At 44.0% G+C, this 14,848-nt stretch overlaps 1 protein-coding gene and 1 pseudogene across 1 annotated transcript in view; one reads left to right on the forward strand and one right to left on the reverse strand.

Moving 5' to 3' along the window:
* GALNT7 (polypeptide N-acetylgalactosaminyltransferase 7) overlaps positions 1 to 14,848 on the reverse strand; it is a 104,612-nt gene that overhangs the window by 27,686 nt on the left and 62,078 nt on the right. The gene's annotated exons all lie outside the window — the stretch shown is intronic.
* LOC102765236 lies at positions 7,617 to 13,480 on the forward strand (annotated as a pseudogene).

Here is a 14,848-nt window from a genome sequence, read left to right on the forward strand (position 1 = left end):
CCTAAAGTAATTTTACAGAACATTTTCATGGTAGCTATGTGGGCCAGGTGCTTGGGATCAGAAGAAAAGAAGGGGATAAAAATTTTCATAGTGACTTTTCTATAACTTAAAAAAGTAAATTTCAGAACAAAAAATGAAATGCCTGTGAATATTTTACTTGCTTTCTTTCTGTACCAGCTATGTTCTTTAACATCTGTAGTTTGATATAAAGCCTTGTTGTATTTGGTCTTAATTAACAAATAACATTAATTCAGCAGACTATGAAAAACAACATTTTTAGGCTGCAAGTTCCTGCAACCCATATGTACTATCATTAATCTACAGTAACGTGTGTGTGTATGTGTGTGCACGCTTGTGTATTTGTATGTTGAAGTTACTCATCTTGCCCCTTTTAAAGGTTGTATTTTACTCCCTTACTCCTGAGAGTCTCAATAAATAGAGTCATTTGAGATTCTCTCCCTTTAATTCTGCATTAAATTTCCCTATAATAGGGAATATTCTTTAGGGATAGGAAATAGTTTCTCAAAAGTTGGGAAAAACTCATTTTTTTAAAGAAACTACACATTTTTATTTTTAAGCTAGAGGCCTAGTGCATGAAATTCATGCACTTGGGGGGGGTGTCCCTCAGCCTGGCCTGTGCCCTCTTGCAGTCCAACTGACACTGGGAGTGGGCCTAAGCTGGCAATCAGACATCCTTAGCACTGCCGAGGGGGCAGGAGAGGCTCCAGCCACCACTGCTGCACCTGGCTCAGGGCTTCTGGCTGAGTGGCGCTCCCTATGTGGGAATGCACTGATCACCTGGGGGCAGCTCCTGCATTAAGCATCTGTCCCCTGGTGGTCAGTGCACATCATAGTGAACAGTCCTTCTGCTGTTCGGTCAATTTGCATATTAGCCTTTTATTATATAGAATAAATTGAGAATCTTTCCTGTGTTCATATAAAACCCCTTTTATCCATTCCCATTATAAAAGGGAGTGGGAAAATACAATTTACATGAAGCAGAGCTGCACCCAATGAACAAATTACTAATATAGAATATAACATTTAATTTGGCATTCAGAAACCAATATATATTTTCAATGAAAGGAGAATTACCACTGTTAAACCCATCATTCAAGCTCAACCGATTGAGGGGAGTAGATTTTACCCAAGTAGCAGTTCCTATGTTCTTTGACTGGAATGACACCAAGTAAGCCCCTTGAAAACTTGCTATGGGAGATTTTATTCCTTACAGTTCATTACACATAGCAAAATAAAGAATCTGAGCATCAAAGAAATTTATAAATTAAACTTCCTGATCATCTGGATATGTTCCATTTTGCCAATGTATTTCCCAGAAAAGACTGTTATAATAATTCATATTGCCAAATAGGGAAGTATTACAACCCTTAGTCTGGATATCATCCTTTGACTATATAATTTAAAATTACATTGGCACTGGTTTTTTTTTTTGCAACCATATCATATTGTTAGCTCACAAGTCCCTGCAACTTTTCTCCCCAAAATTACTATGAAGCCCAATATTTCTCATTTTTTATTTTTTCAGTTGAACTCAGCATACAATACCATGTTTACATTTATTGTTGGTTTAGGTGCAGGTCAAGCAGGTTTTGCTCTTTTGATAATTTTGCCAATTGGTGTATATAACCATCCCTGCCCATTTTTCTGTGTGTTGAAAATTGGATTAGTAAGATTGCTATCTCTGTGTCTACTGTTAATGTGAACAAATATGAGGTCAAATATAGTGCATTATAGCTAAGTGTAATCCTTGAGAGGCTGCTATTACTCCACTCATTAACTTCATCTAACTGCACTATCACTGACTGCATTTCTTTACCTGTCCTCAGGGATCTGAAGACTACTCAGATATCCTGCTGCATCGAGATGCATTAGGTATCACACGGTCTTCTGGCCCACTAGTGTAAAGCTCATGTCTTTTCTTAGTCACTTAGTTTGGCTTGACTCCTTTTCATAGACCTATGCTGGCATATAGTGGCTGTTACTTCTTCTGTATGTATAAGTGATCCTTCCTAGAATCTTAACAGTGCATCGATATCAAGTTTCCAGAACCAAACGTTCTCTTTCCCCTTTGGAAAATATAAGGCAATATTTTCCCACCTGCAGTTTCCTAAAACCTCTCTTCTCCACAATACCTCTGGATTACTGACGGCACTGCCTCTCACAGTCATCTGGTTAAGTTCCTCAATATCTAGTCCTATGAGAGGCTTTAAAGGTCTCAACAAATTTAATGCACTATTAGAGTACTTTCTTATTCTGAGCTCATTATACTTAAATTTAATTCCCTCTTAGCATGATGGCTATAAAACTTTCAATATGGAGATTACTCCCGCAGAGGGCTAAGAAACAAATGTATTTCACATATCTGTTTTCTCTCATGTGAAAATCATATAATGTGCTCCAATAATCTGCCTACCCTGCTTTTTCTTTACTCCAAACATCTTTTTTTAAAAAATATATATTTTATTGATTTTTTACAGAAAGGAAGGGAGAGGGATAGAGAGTTAGAAACATCGATCAGCTGCTTCCTGCACACTCCAAACTGGGGATGTGACTGCAACCAAGGCACATGCCCTTGGCCAGAATCGAACCTAAGACCCTTCAGTCTGCAGGCCGACACTCTATCTACTGAGCCAAACCAGTTAGGGCCAAACATCTTTTTTAAATAATACTTTTTATGGTTATCTTTAGAACACACCACTTGGAATTCATGTCTGGAATGTCTTCCACTTCTCTGAAAGCTGCCCAGCACTCACAGTCCTGCCCAGGCCCCTTTCTCTAACAGTCTCCTTCAACCAAACCAAAGTTACTGAGTAGAGGAGACCGCATGTTGTCATCCCCAGTCCAGTAGGATGGACTAGCAGTGAGCCCTCGTCCAACCTGGGCCAAACAGAGGCCCTCTCAGGGGACTCTGGGCTTCTGAGACCCTTGCTGGTTTCTATTGCTCTTAAACGGTATCATGAGGCAAGGGCTGGACAGCTATTTTTATGGAGAAGCAGAGAAAGACAGAAGTAGAGATGAGAGTTCATAAACCCTCAGAGAGAAAGAGCATATGATTTGGGTTCTCAGTTTTTCATTTTCTGGTTCCATCAGGTGTACTTCCTGACCTTGTGTTCTATGAGATACACCTATATCCTTTCAAGTGGTTGCTCATACCCCTTTCCTCCCCATCTCCCTTTTTAGCGAGCTGGGTGGATTTGATTCCAGCAAAAAATCCATGTCTAACATGTTACTATTGATTTTTTTCATTGTTTTTTTTAGAGAGAGTGAAAGAGAAGGTGGTAGAGGGAGAGAGAGAAACATCGACGTGAGACACACCGATTGGTTGCTTCTCACACGCGCCCCCACTGGTGCCAGGGGTCAAGCCTGTAACCGAAGAACATGCCCTTGACCAGAATCTAACCCAGCCATGGGCAAATGATGGTCCACAGGCCGGATCCGGCCCGTTTGAAATGAATAAACCTAAAAAAAAAAAAGACCGTACCCTTTTATGTAATGATGTTTACTTTGAATTTATATTAGTTCACACAAACACTCCATCCATGCTTTTGTTCTGGCCCTCCGGTCCAGTTTAAGAACCCATTGTGGCCCTCGAGTCAAAAAGTTTGCCCACCCCTGATCTAACCCAAGACCCACCTTCAGTCTGTGGGCTGACACTCTAAGCACTGAGCAACTGGCGAGGAAGCTTTTCACCATTTTAAATCAATAAATTTATTTAACAAATTAAGTATTAATGAAAAGGAGAATAATAAACCTTACACTTCTCTATTGTGGCTGAAAGTAAAAAAATTGATGAACAAAGAATTAATGGTTGGGTCTTGCAAAAGTTTTCCAGGTATAACACCTTTCAGGATATAACTAGGTAACTGAGAAAGTACAACTGTTGGCCATACTTGTTTTGGAGTAGACTGTGCGGTGCTGTACTTGGAAGGCAAGAAACCAGAATAGGTATGAAGGTAGGGACAAAGGTGACTTTAGCTCACCCTGCCTATGATCTCTACCAGGTCCACTCTCCCAATCAGCAATAAATCTAAAAAACAACAGAAGCAGCAAACAAACAAATATAAAAACCATGCCATTTGTGCATGGTTTTAAGTCAAGTACCCCCAGTTCCAACCACGTAGCTGCACTTAAACTTCTGGGATGGATTTCATTTTCTGAGGCAGAGAGTTGAGATCGAAAGGTTTATTTCATGTTGGAGGAAAGGGGGACATTCTTAGCAGAACAGAATGACCAGGGCCAGAAACTCTCTGGTTCATCATGGCTGGTTGCAAAGGCAAGAAACTACAAACAGAACTACAAAAACCACTGCTTTATGTGGCTTATGTCACAAAGAATAACACCACTATCTGCCTAGACCACATTGGCCTCCTATAACCTAGGGCTCCCTGAAAAGCTTGCACCTGCATTTATTTCCATTTTCTCTACCTTCTCTGAGCTAGCCAGTTTCCTGGCACCCCCAGTTAGAGGGAGACAGCTGTCCAGTCATTTGTCATGACAGCTCAGCTGCCAATGATCCTCAAACACAGACACAGAGTGGCTGGCATTCCCAGCTGCAAAACAGCCAGAGGCTTCCTAAAGGCTCACACCATCCCTGGGCCACTCAGCTGGCGGTCTCTGCAGCAACTTTAAAATAATGTGCACAAACTCTGGGGCAAAACGGAGTGTGGCTTTAAAGAACACCTCCATCTCGGCCATCCTGCCGATGCTCCTCTTCATTCAGGGTTCTGCCAAGCCAACGAGGTATGCGGCACGAGGGCGGGTCTCCATTGTGAGATACTAGAGAGATATACAGGAGAGAACTTCACAGTTAAGAGGTGCCAAGAGAGGTCACGCAGAGATGACTGTATGTCCCTTTGGTGAGGACATCAGTGGCATCAGGGACCTCGGGCCAAGGAGATAGTGAGCACTGGAGTGAGTGCTCTGTGAGCACAATGGAAGGCCCACTGCAGTGAGCCCTGGAGAAGGGACACGAAAGCCTGCCTGTGAGGAATCCATGGAGACATTCTCCAGCATTCGGTCCATAATCCCAGCTGACTCCCAGGACAAGTTGGGAAAGTTTGAGGGAGCTAAAATTCTAGCACACCAAAGAAATGGTGTTTTCGCTATTATTTATTGTGATATTTGCTATTATTTATCGTGATATTTTATCCCAGAGTTCTAATAGCTCTTAGAGTATCCAAGGTACCCTATGAAGTAGGTGGAACAGGCATTGGTATTATTTATTTTATACATTAAGTTATATGAATGACTCAAAGCCACAGTGACAGGGGCGAGATTTAAAATTAAACCTTTGACTCCAAGGTTCTTTCCTTAAACCACTGTTTTACTAAGAATTATTCACAAATATGGGCTTAAATAAAACAGGAACGTCCTACTCTGGAGCCCAAACACCAGGTGCAGGACCCCGTGGCGCTCCCAGTCCTGGACTGAGATGGGTTCACCTGCTCCTGCCAGGGCGCTAGGCTGCCGGTCCCCGAGCGGACAGGATGTGAAAACTTTGAGCCCAGTCGCAAGCGATGACAACCTGTACATGCACTTGGTAGATGGCATCATGTTAAACCAAGTCATGTTGGAAATAGACCCCAGGCCTAATCAGCGCTTCCACCAGCACGTGAACAATGATGTGAACCTCTGCATTGAGAACTTGACCATCTTGGTCAGACACATTGAGAACTTTTACCAGGAAGTTCTCCAGCAGTGGATCGTAATGAGCTTGCCTGATGTTTTGGTGATTGGCAAACACCCACTGTCTGGTGAGTGAAAGCGCCAACCCCCTTGGCCAGTGCCAGTGGCTCTGGGCAGTTGTTGGACACAGAGCTCTGGCTGCCAGCTTGGAGCCAGCACAGTGAAAACACGTGATCATTCCAGACACAGTATGCAGGAAATGAAGAAGATGCTGGTGCTGGTGCTGGGCTGTGCTGTCCAGTGCGATAGGAAAGGGGTGTTTATTGACAAAATCCACCAGCTGGACATTGAGACCCAAGCCGGGATCCTGGCCCATATCCAGGAGTTGACCCATCATCAGGAGAGCCTATTTAACCTGCAGTGGTTGGAGGTCCCAGACATGGCCCTGGAGGAGGTGAAGTCCCTCTCAAGCAACATGACCTTTCACCTCAGGAGGCTAGTAATTGAGCGAGACAATTGCAGGGAGCTGGTCGTGACCCTGACCCAGGAGTGGAACACCAGCAGCCACCCCAGCGAGGACACGTAGCACCTGGCCGTGGAGCTGGCAGACACCAAGGCCACACTGTGCGGCGTCAGGCAGGCGCTGGAAGAGAAGACGAAGCGCCTGGTGGATAGCAGGCATGAGGTGGTCCAGCTGGTGCTGGAGCTGCAGGAGGCCCGGCACAATAACATGGAGCTGGCGGCCAGCGCCCAGTCTGCTCATGCCGCCCTCCCTGAGCTGGACTCCCTGAGGGAGAAGGCGAGCCGCGTGGAGAGGCTGGAGATGGAGGCGATGGGCCTCAGACAGAAGCAAAAAGACGTAGTAGACTTATCTGCAGCCCGCATGAAGGAGCTGGTTGAAGACAATTATACTTCAATGGACACCAAGGGGCTTCTCCAGGAGCAGCTGACTGTCGCTTGGTCCTGGGTCGATAAGCTGTATGGGCTGGAGAAGGAGAACGTGCAGCTGAAATCAAAGCTGTGCTGCTACAATTGGCCTCGGACACAGACCAGAAACACCTTGTGGAGCTGCGGGAAGAGAACTTGGACCTCAAGGCTGCACAGGGGCAGAGTGTGGAGGAGTCCGCCCACCTCGCTGGGAGCTGGCGCAGCTGTCAGAGGCCTCCAGCTGCTTCCTGAAGCTGGACCAGGAGAAGCAGAGCCTCCAGGGCACCATCAGGGGCTGCGGGACGCCTCCCTGGCCCTGCAGGAGAGCAGCCTGCAGAGCCGGGAGGTGGAGGAGGAGAACCAGTAGCTCAGCAAGCAGGTACCCTTGGGTGCTGTCCGGAACATACGGGCATACAAGTGGCCAGGTGGAGCGCCCAGGCGTCGGTGAGCATGCGCAGGTGGGGGACAGAGTCCAGTGCAGCCACGGTTATGGTAGGGGGACAGGAGGCCTCCTCGAGAGGCGTCAGGAAGCAGCAGGAGGAGTCCCTGCAGCAGTGAGACCGCACACGATGGACCTCGGTGTGCCTCGCTGCCTTCATCTGTGAAATGGGGTTAACGATGCACCCACCTAGTAGGTGTGGTGAGGGTGGTGTGAGTTAATGCCGGCAAAGGGTCCAGCCCGTGGTAAGTGCCTCATGAAAGGAGAGCAGCGCCCTCTTAGAAAGCGCCCGTTGGGGCCGAAGTGCGGACTGCGGTCACACAGTGGCCGGTCACACTCGCAGCGTCCTGCGCCCCGAGCTCCGCGGCAGGTCCAGTTCCGCGTGGGGCGGGGCGGGTACAGGGAGATCTCACCTCCAGGCCTTGGCACCGCCCATCCGGGTCCCTTCCCTTCACTGAGCAAGGTGGGCTCCAGCCGCTGCCAGTTGCTCAAGGGCTCTGGTCCGGACGCCTGGCCGCCTGGCCGTGTCGTCTGCGCAGGAGGAGGTCCCCGGTGGGTCGCCTTGGGCCTGGCACGAGGGCACTGTCTGCAGAGACTGTCGATAATGGCGCTGAGGCCATTGAGGGGAGCGCGCAGGGCCACCGTGTTCCTGGTCGCCGGGCACAGGGACCTGTGGTTCAGGGCCACCTTCAAACGCGGCCGCTGTGTCGGCCCCACGTCCCTTGGTCCAGGGAGGCCTCCACGCTCCGCAGGTCAGTCCAGCCCGGACTGAGCGCCCTCCTCCGAGCTTGCGCACTCGGCCAGCGCACGTTGACGCAGGCCAGCGCACGTTGACGCAGGCGGGAGCGAGCGTTGACAGACGTTTACGTCGCGACGCCTGGGAGGACGTGGGCTTCGGAGCGTGCGCAGTGGGAGCGTCAGGACGATCCCTCGGCCTCACGTGGGAGGGGCGGCGCCGAGCAGGGCGGTGGTGAAAGCGGATCTGCTCGCTTAGGGGGCGACCTGGACAGGACAGTGACCGCGGGGCTCCTTTTCCCGCCTTCCCGCCAGGGGGGCCGGTGATAACAGTGAAAATCCCAGAAGGCAGGATGGCAGACCAAAGCGGTTTGCATTTGTGCGTCTCCAACATGGAGTATCTGTTCCTTATGCAACGAATCTACTTCATGCAATAAAACTTCTTGGAAGGCCCAGCAAAGTCCAGTTCCATCAGGAAGTAGCCGTGCCTCCCAGGATGCGAGTCTGCCATAGTCCAGCGTCATGTGGGAAATTCAAGCCCGGCCCCTCCATCTCCTCAGACACCAAAGGGCCGTGGATCACATGGCTCCATCACCGCAGGTAATGGAGAGATCTCTCTCTTCTCCAGAAGGCGTTCAGAATCAAGCAGTGATGGACAACGTTCTGAGACAGAAATGTGGTTCTCCACAGCTTGGTCAATCAGGATTTCCCATCAGTTCAGCCACATAATCACGGTTATCACTAGTCTCCAAGCTCCCAATGCCGTCAAGAGACACCGTCATCGCTACGTCAACCAGGCAGAGCTCTCCTCCCTGCCCAGGAGCAGACACGACAGCCGCGAGCAGCACCCAGAGGACACGGAGATGGTCACTTCCGTGAGGACAGGAACCACCTGGCTGGAGCCATGACCACGACAACAGAAGGGGCAGCAGGAGAGCTGGGAAGGGGCCTCATCTCCAAACAAACACGTGTTCAAAGGACAGTGTTTTTATAGGGTCATCTTCCAGTGATGGCGAACCTTTTGAGCTCGGCGTGTCAGCATTTTGAAAAACCCTAACTTAACTCTGGTGCCGTGTCACATATAGAAACTTTTTGGTATTTGCAACCATAGTAAAACAAAGACTTATATTTTTGACATTTATTTTATATATTTAAATGCCATTTAACAAAGAAAAATCAATCCAAAAAATGAGTTCGCGTGTCATAGGTTTGCCATCACTGTTAGGCCCTTCAGGCTGAGTTGGTCTGGGAATGTTTTGTTAAAACTGTACAGAGCAGTTTTATCAGTTGCCACATTTCTGTATAAAATTCTTTAAACATATAGCTATAGTCTAATACAGAACTGAGAAGACTTGTGATGACAGCTTTCACATGGATAGCCAGCCTTTCACCTCAGGGTTTCATGAAGAGGAGAGGGTTTTATGCAAAGGAAAGTTCCACAATTCCTAATCGTTTTAGAAACGGAGGAAGGCACGTGTTCTATGTATTGGTTGTATCATAAAGCAAATATTTTAAAGCTCTTATTACCTGTTGTATTGCCAGAACCTGCTTACTAGTGAATCCCATTATGTGGATATAGTAGAAAACATTCAAGTTGGTAGTCTAAAATACAGTACTATTTTGTTAACAAATGAGAAAAAGTCATTTCATGATTCGTTTTACTAACATGTGAGATTATTGGTGAAGTTTGGGATTAATCACATTGTTTAACTTCATAGATAACGTAAGTGTAAGTTCTGTGACATGCTCTGAATTTTGCCCTAATTCGTTACCAAGTGTAAATCTTCACTTCCTATTTCATTCTAAAATATTAGAATTTTCTCAGTAAATCATGTTTGACTGAATAACTGAAGTCACTCAGGAAGTTAAGTATCTCTAAATGTTTTTTTTTTAATTAAAAATTCAGTGTTAGTATAAATTCTCCTTTTCAGGAAGAACAAAAATGCAGTCAGATAAAATGATTTACTAATGCTTGTTTGGGAAAAGGTTCACAAAGCCTTTAAAGTGCTGCCTCTATTACTCAAACTCTAAAAGTTTACAAGTTTTAAAGTGCCCAGGGTATGTGTGCAAGGACACATTTTATTATAGGGATTATGCATGTTATCTTTCTGTTTGAACATTTGAAAGAGTTAAGTCTTACGCACTTTCTAATTTTAAAAATTTTAAATCCTGTTAAAACTTTTATGTATCAAGTTGTTTCTCTTTAATTATAGAATTAGTTTATAAAGGATATACTTGGATCCTTTTTAATAACTATAGCATTTTGTATTGTTACTTTTTTAATATATTGAAAAAATAAAACAAACAAAAAAATAAAACAGGAAACACCGCTGGGTCCCGGAGAGAAAAAAAAAGAAAGAAAAAGAAAACAGGAGCATGAATTCCTTGTTTTCACTCCATACCCAGGGAATACATGGTTACTAACCAAAATGACCGCACACAGCTCTGTGGATTTCTGCCGATTTTAAGGGTCAAGCATACGAAATACCTTGGGGCGAACTAACAGTATTGACCTATGTCATTGGGTTGCTGTCTTCAGTATTCTTTTTTTGAAAAGGCAAATATACTCAGACAGATGTGTCCACTTAATGATCTAAAATGTCAAACCACAATTTAGAAAAAGATTCTGGCAGGGAATCCTAAGACTGGACATATGTTGTGGTACATTTCTTCAAAACTCCCTGGGAAAGGAAAAGGAACATTTCACAGTGTGGGCCATATGTTTATAGCTATATTGGACTCTCATTTCAAATGAGCTTGCAAACCAGAGTCTAATTTTACAGAAGTACCAGCTTATCAAACACCAATAAATTTCAGCTGGAACAACAACCACTAGCAGGATTAAGGATCAGGCTTGGGAGCCGTGGCCTGGATATAACAGAATGAAGCAGGACAGGATTGCATCTGCTGCTTAGTTATTAATTTGTGCCGCACCTTATTCCACAAAGGACTCCGGGCAGCTTACAGAGACACACAGAATGCAATAATATTATGAAAAGTAAAAGTAGCGGGGAAAATTTGCATAAAGAGAGACCGAGAAACAAAAGGAGGAACCAAGAATGAGACAGTAAAAATGCATACCAACCAAAGGACTTGTATGCATGCATATGAGCATAACCAAAGGACACAGAAACAGGCGGGGGTAGGCAGTTGGGGAGAGGTCAATGGGGGGAAAAGGAAGCTTATGTAATACTTTAAACAATAAAGAATTTAAAGCTAAAAAAAATGCATACCAGAGGGAGGGGCGGGGTCAAGGACTCTGGTGTGCATAATTCTGGGGCACCATTCACAAAGAATGCACTATGAATGGCATCACCCTGAGCTGGACAATACGGTGGCGAGGCTGCCACCTGCCTCTATATTTATTATGGGTAGGCCACAGTTTGGCTTGAATTTTCTCGCAGGGAAATCTGGTCAGGACTGTGTTTAAAAAACCAGTTGTTCAGAGGGAGTACAATATTCTCGGCGTGAATACCAGATGGGACTTTTTTCTAAGGGGCTACCTTATGGCAAATGCAGTAATGAGTTTCAGTGAGCTGTGTTTCATGGAGGCTGTCAATGGAGACCCATGGCATTATACCAAAACATAAAAGTCAGTAAAAACAGTTGTGCAGAGACCAAGTTGGGAATTTAAGTTCAACACAGAGTTGAAAATCACACTTTGCAAACATTCCTTAAAATGTTTATTGAGTCATCTCCTATTCCACGCTTCCTCACTCAGTGAAAGATGATAAGTCTTTGCAATGTACTCTAATTACTATAAGGGAATCATATTGACCATATGGAGGACTTGTATTTCCAAAAGCAAATTCTGACTTTTGAAGAAAAGGTATGAACTTTCAGTGGTAGCTGGTAACTTTAGGTTGGAGTTAGTAAATCATTTCCCAGCAGAGAAATATTAGATATCGAAAGAGCTCCCAATATAATAAGCTGTATAAAATATTTACTTATGGAAGTCTTAAACACTGATTGATACTAATGCTTCCACAGCAAAATGAAGAGATGCACTAGATCATTTTTTGAAGGCTCTCTCAACTGTAAAACTCTGAATGCGGAAAAGAGGACAAATCTATAATGGTTAGCATTTATTAATTCACAGAACAGGCAATTTCTGGGGCTAATAAGAATGCATTAACTATGTTTAGTAATTTATCTTCTTAAAGGTATTAGGAAACCAGAGTGTTCATTTAGTATGTAACATAATTGATAGACATGCAATGTTTAATGAATATTGTGGAGGAGTAAATTTGGTGATAGCATTTCAAGAAATCATTAAAGTAGTCTGCCTCTTTTCCTGCATTGACTAAATTATCTCTGCTTCTCTCTCTCTTACATCTTTGCTTCATTACTGGTTTTCCAGAAAATCAAATCCTCTTGAGTCACAAAAGTGAGTTGGAGTTAGTTATCAAAAGGCTTACAGCCCCCAAATGGAATGGAATTATAAGATAAAAACTGAAAGAGTATGTTAATTCTGATCCTGAAGAAGGCAGATGCCAGGAAATCTCAAACCATGATTTTGGAAAAACAATTAGTTCACTAAAATCTGGCAAGGAAACACAAGACTGAACACACGTGAACACTGTAAGTGAGGTTTCCTACAGTCAATGGTCATTTCGAGACAGTATATGTTATCAATTTGTTGCCTTTTCTCCACAGAGTCCCTGGGTTTCTAATACGTCCACAGGCCATATGCAAGGGAGACTATCATTGCAAAGAAGAGAAAGAGAAAAGGAGAAGGACAAAACAAATCCGTGTGAGGTGAAGCTGATAGACCAGCGCGGACCAGGGATATGGCGGACAATGGATGAGAGACTCCAGAGTCAAAAAAAATACTACCAAGTAAAAGGAAACAGTTTTTAATCCTTTGAGCCAGCAATCCCACTAGGAGTCTCTCCTACTGAAATAATCAGCAGTGGGCACAAAGAGGGAGCCATTGGCTTGCTCATCCCAGCACTGAATATAATCGTGAGAAACTGGAAACAACTCAAATGTCCCAAAATAAAGAACTGGTGACATCAATGGTGGTCATCCAGACAGTGGAATATTTATGTTAACAAAAAAAGAGAAAAAAATCCTATTAGGGAAGTTGGGTGATTTTTATGTTTTTAAAAATGGTCTGTTAAACATAAACATTTTCTTTTGCAAAATACTTTAAAATAAAAATGCTACCCAAGTCTGCTACCAGAGAGCAGAACATTACTTGGCAGCTTCATAAGCAGCCCCAACCCGATTCTTTTTTCATTGAAACCATCACAGCCGGGCCTTCCCTGGAACCAGAGCGCCACCTTACTAATGAATGGGACCAAACTGGCATTCATCTGCCCATGACTTTGCTGGAAGGCATCTATTCTAAGGAGCGAGGGCACATTTTCAAAAATCATTACAATTTATACCCATTCTCATTTTGATTTCAATAGTAGGATATTGGACGGCTGTGCAAATTATACTGAAGGTGCCTCTACATTTCACTCTTGCCAGTGTCCCCCTCCTGAGAGCAGCTTGTTATTAGCTAATTATATAACCCTTCCAGGTAGCTGCCGACGTGTCATACCGATGGAGCAGGAGCCTACACAGAACAGCGCTGCCAAGAGTGCCATTGCTCAGAGAGCTGGCGCAGCGAGCAGCAAAGATAAACATGCTCAAGTAGGAAAGGAAAACACAAACAAAGGTGTAAGAGCTCCGCTGGAGGAAATCTTTTATGAGGGCCAGTTGCCAACTTTCAGAAGTTTATGAATCCAAATAGAAAAGCCAGCTCTTCTGAGTTCCAGTATAATGTTTCCAATATTATTACCAAGTGTGTTTAATTATCACCATTTGAGAAATAAAGTACTGCATGGGGTGGAAAAATTACACCTCTTGAAAAATCTACCAAAAGCTGTAAAAATCCTAGGTATTCTGAAGAAGTTCTTTAACATTTTAGACACTCTGTAGCAATCAAGCTATGTTCAGTTACGTTTATACCTCTTGAAAATCTACCAAAAGCTGTAAAAATCCTAAGTATTCTGAAGAAGTTTTTTTTAACATTGTAGACATTCTGTAGCAATCAAGCTATGTTCAGTTACGTTTTTCGAGAGAAAAAGAGTTTAAATTCCTTGAAATAACTATAAATGGACATCACTTCGCCGTAATCTCAGAACCATATAGATGTAATGCGTGTAGCTGACTTCGGTCCCTCTGCTCTCTGAGCGTCCCTGACCCGCCATCGGGCCACGTGCTGACAGCCGGCTGGTGGCGGGGTCTGATTCCCGAGATTAATGTCACTGCCACGACCTCCGTGGAGATCTTTTACACTAAAGGCTTCCATGAAAGCAAGGAAGCTGATTCCACCGCTTCCTCATTACCTGATGCATTAGAATGCAGAACACTTAAAATCTCATTCACAAAACACTGTCACCAAGAGAAAAAAAAAGCACTTAAAAAAGAAATCAAGCTGCTAAACTCAAGACCTCAGGAGCAATTTAACTGAATCCCCTGGCAACCTCTGGTCTAGTTTCCTGAAGCTAAGGTCAGTCTGTCAAATCTTGACTCTGGAGAGCACAGATAACTCTAAGGGTTACTGTTATAGTTTACAGGAAAAAAGAGTTTGTCTATAGTTACCTCCAAATTATTCCCACTTTAGTTTTAAAGATCTCTCCATGAAATTATCCACATCCTTACACATTGCCAGTAACAATAGCTCTGGGCCGCTGCAGAATTGTTAAAAGCATGGCTATACTTCAAAGTACATTTTATTAGCATTTTATATTTCCAGGCTCTAGAAATATGCACACATTGGTATTATCTTGCTCTTTTCTTCATAGGACTTTTGTAAACAACTTCCCCATAATCAGGGGGGGATAAATATCTGTAGTTTTACTGATCCCGAGAGTATGAGAAAACCCCCAGCATGATGCCTGCAACTTTTGATCCTCAAACACCATTCATTTCTTTTCCTGTGTTATTCCAATTGGACTTCCTGGTCAGGGTCTTTTAGACTTTGCTGTATGTTTTTTTGAGACCATACAGTAAGAAACAGGTGTAAAAGAATTTAAATCACTTCTCTCTTTTTAAAAAATATATATATTTATTGATTTCAAAGAGGAAGGGAGAGGGAGAGAGAGA

This window comes from Myotis davidii, unplaced genomic scaffold, assembly GCF_000327345.1.
Source record: "Myotis davidii unplaced genomic scaffold, ASM32734v1 scaffold404, whole genome shotgun sequence".
In the NCBI taxonomy this organism is placed as follows: domain Eukaryota; kingdom Metazoa; phylum Chordata; class Mammalia; order Chiroptera; family Vespertilionidae; genus Myotis; species Myotis davidii.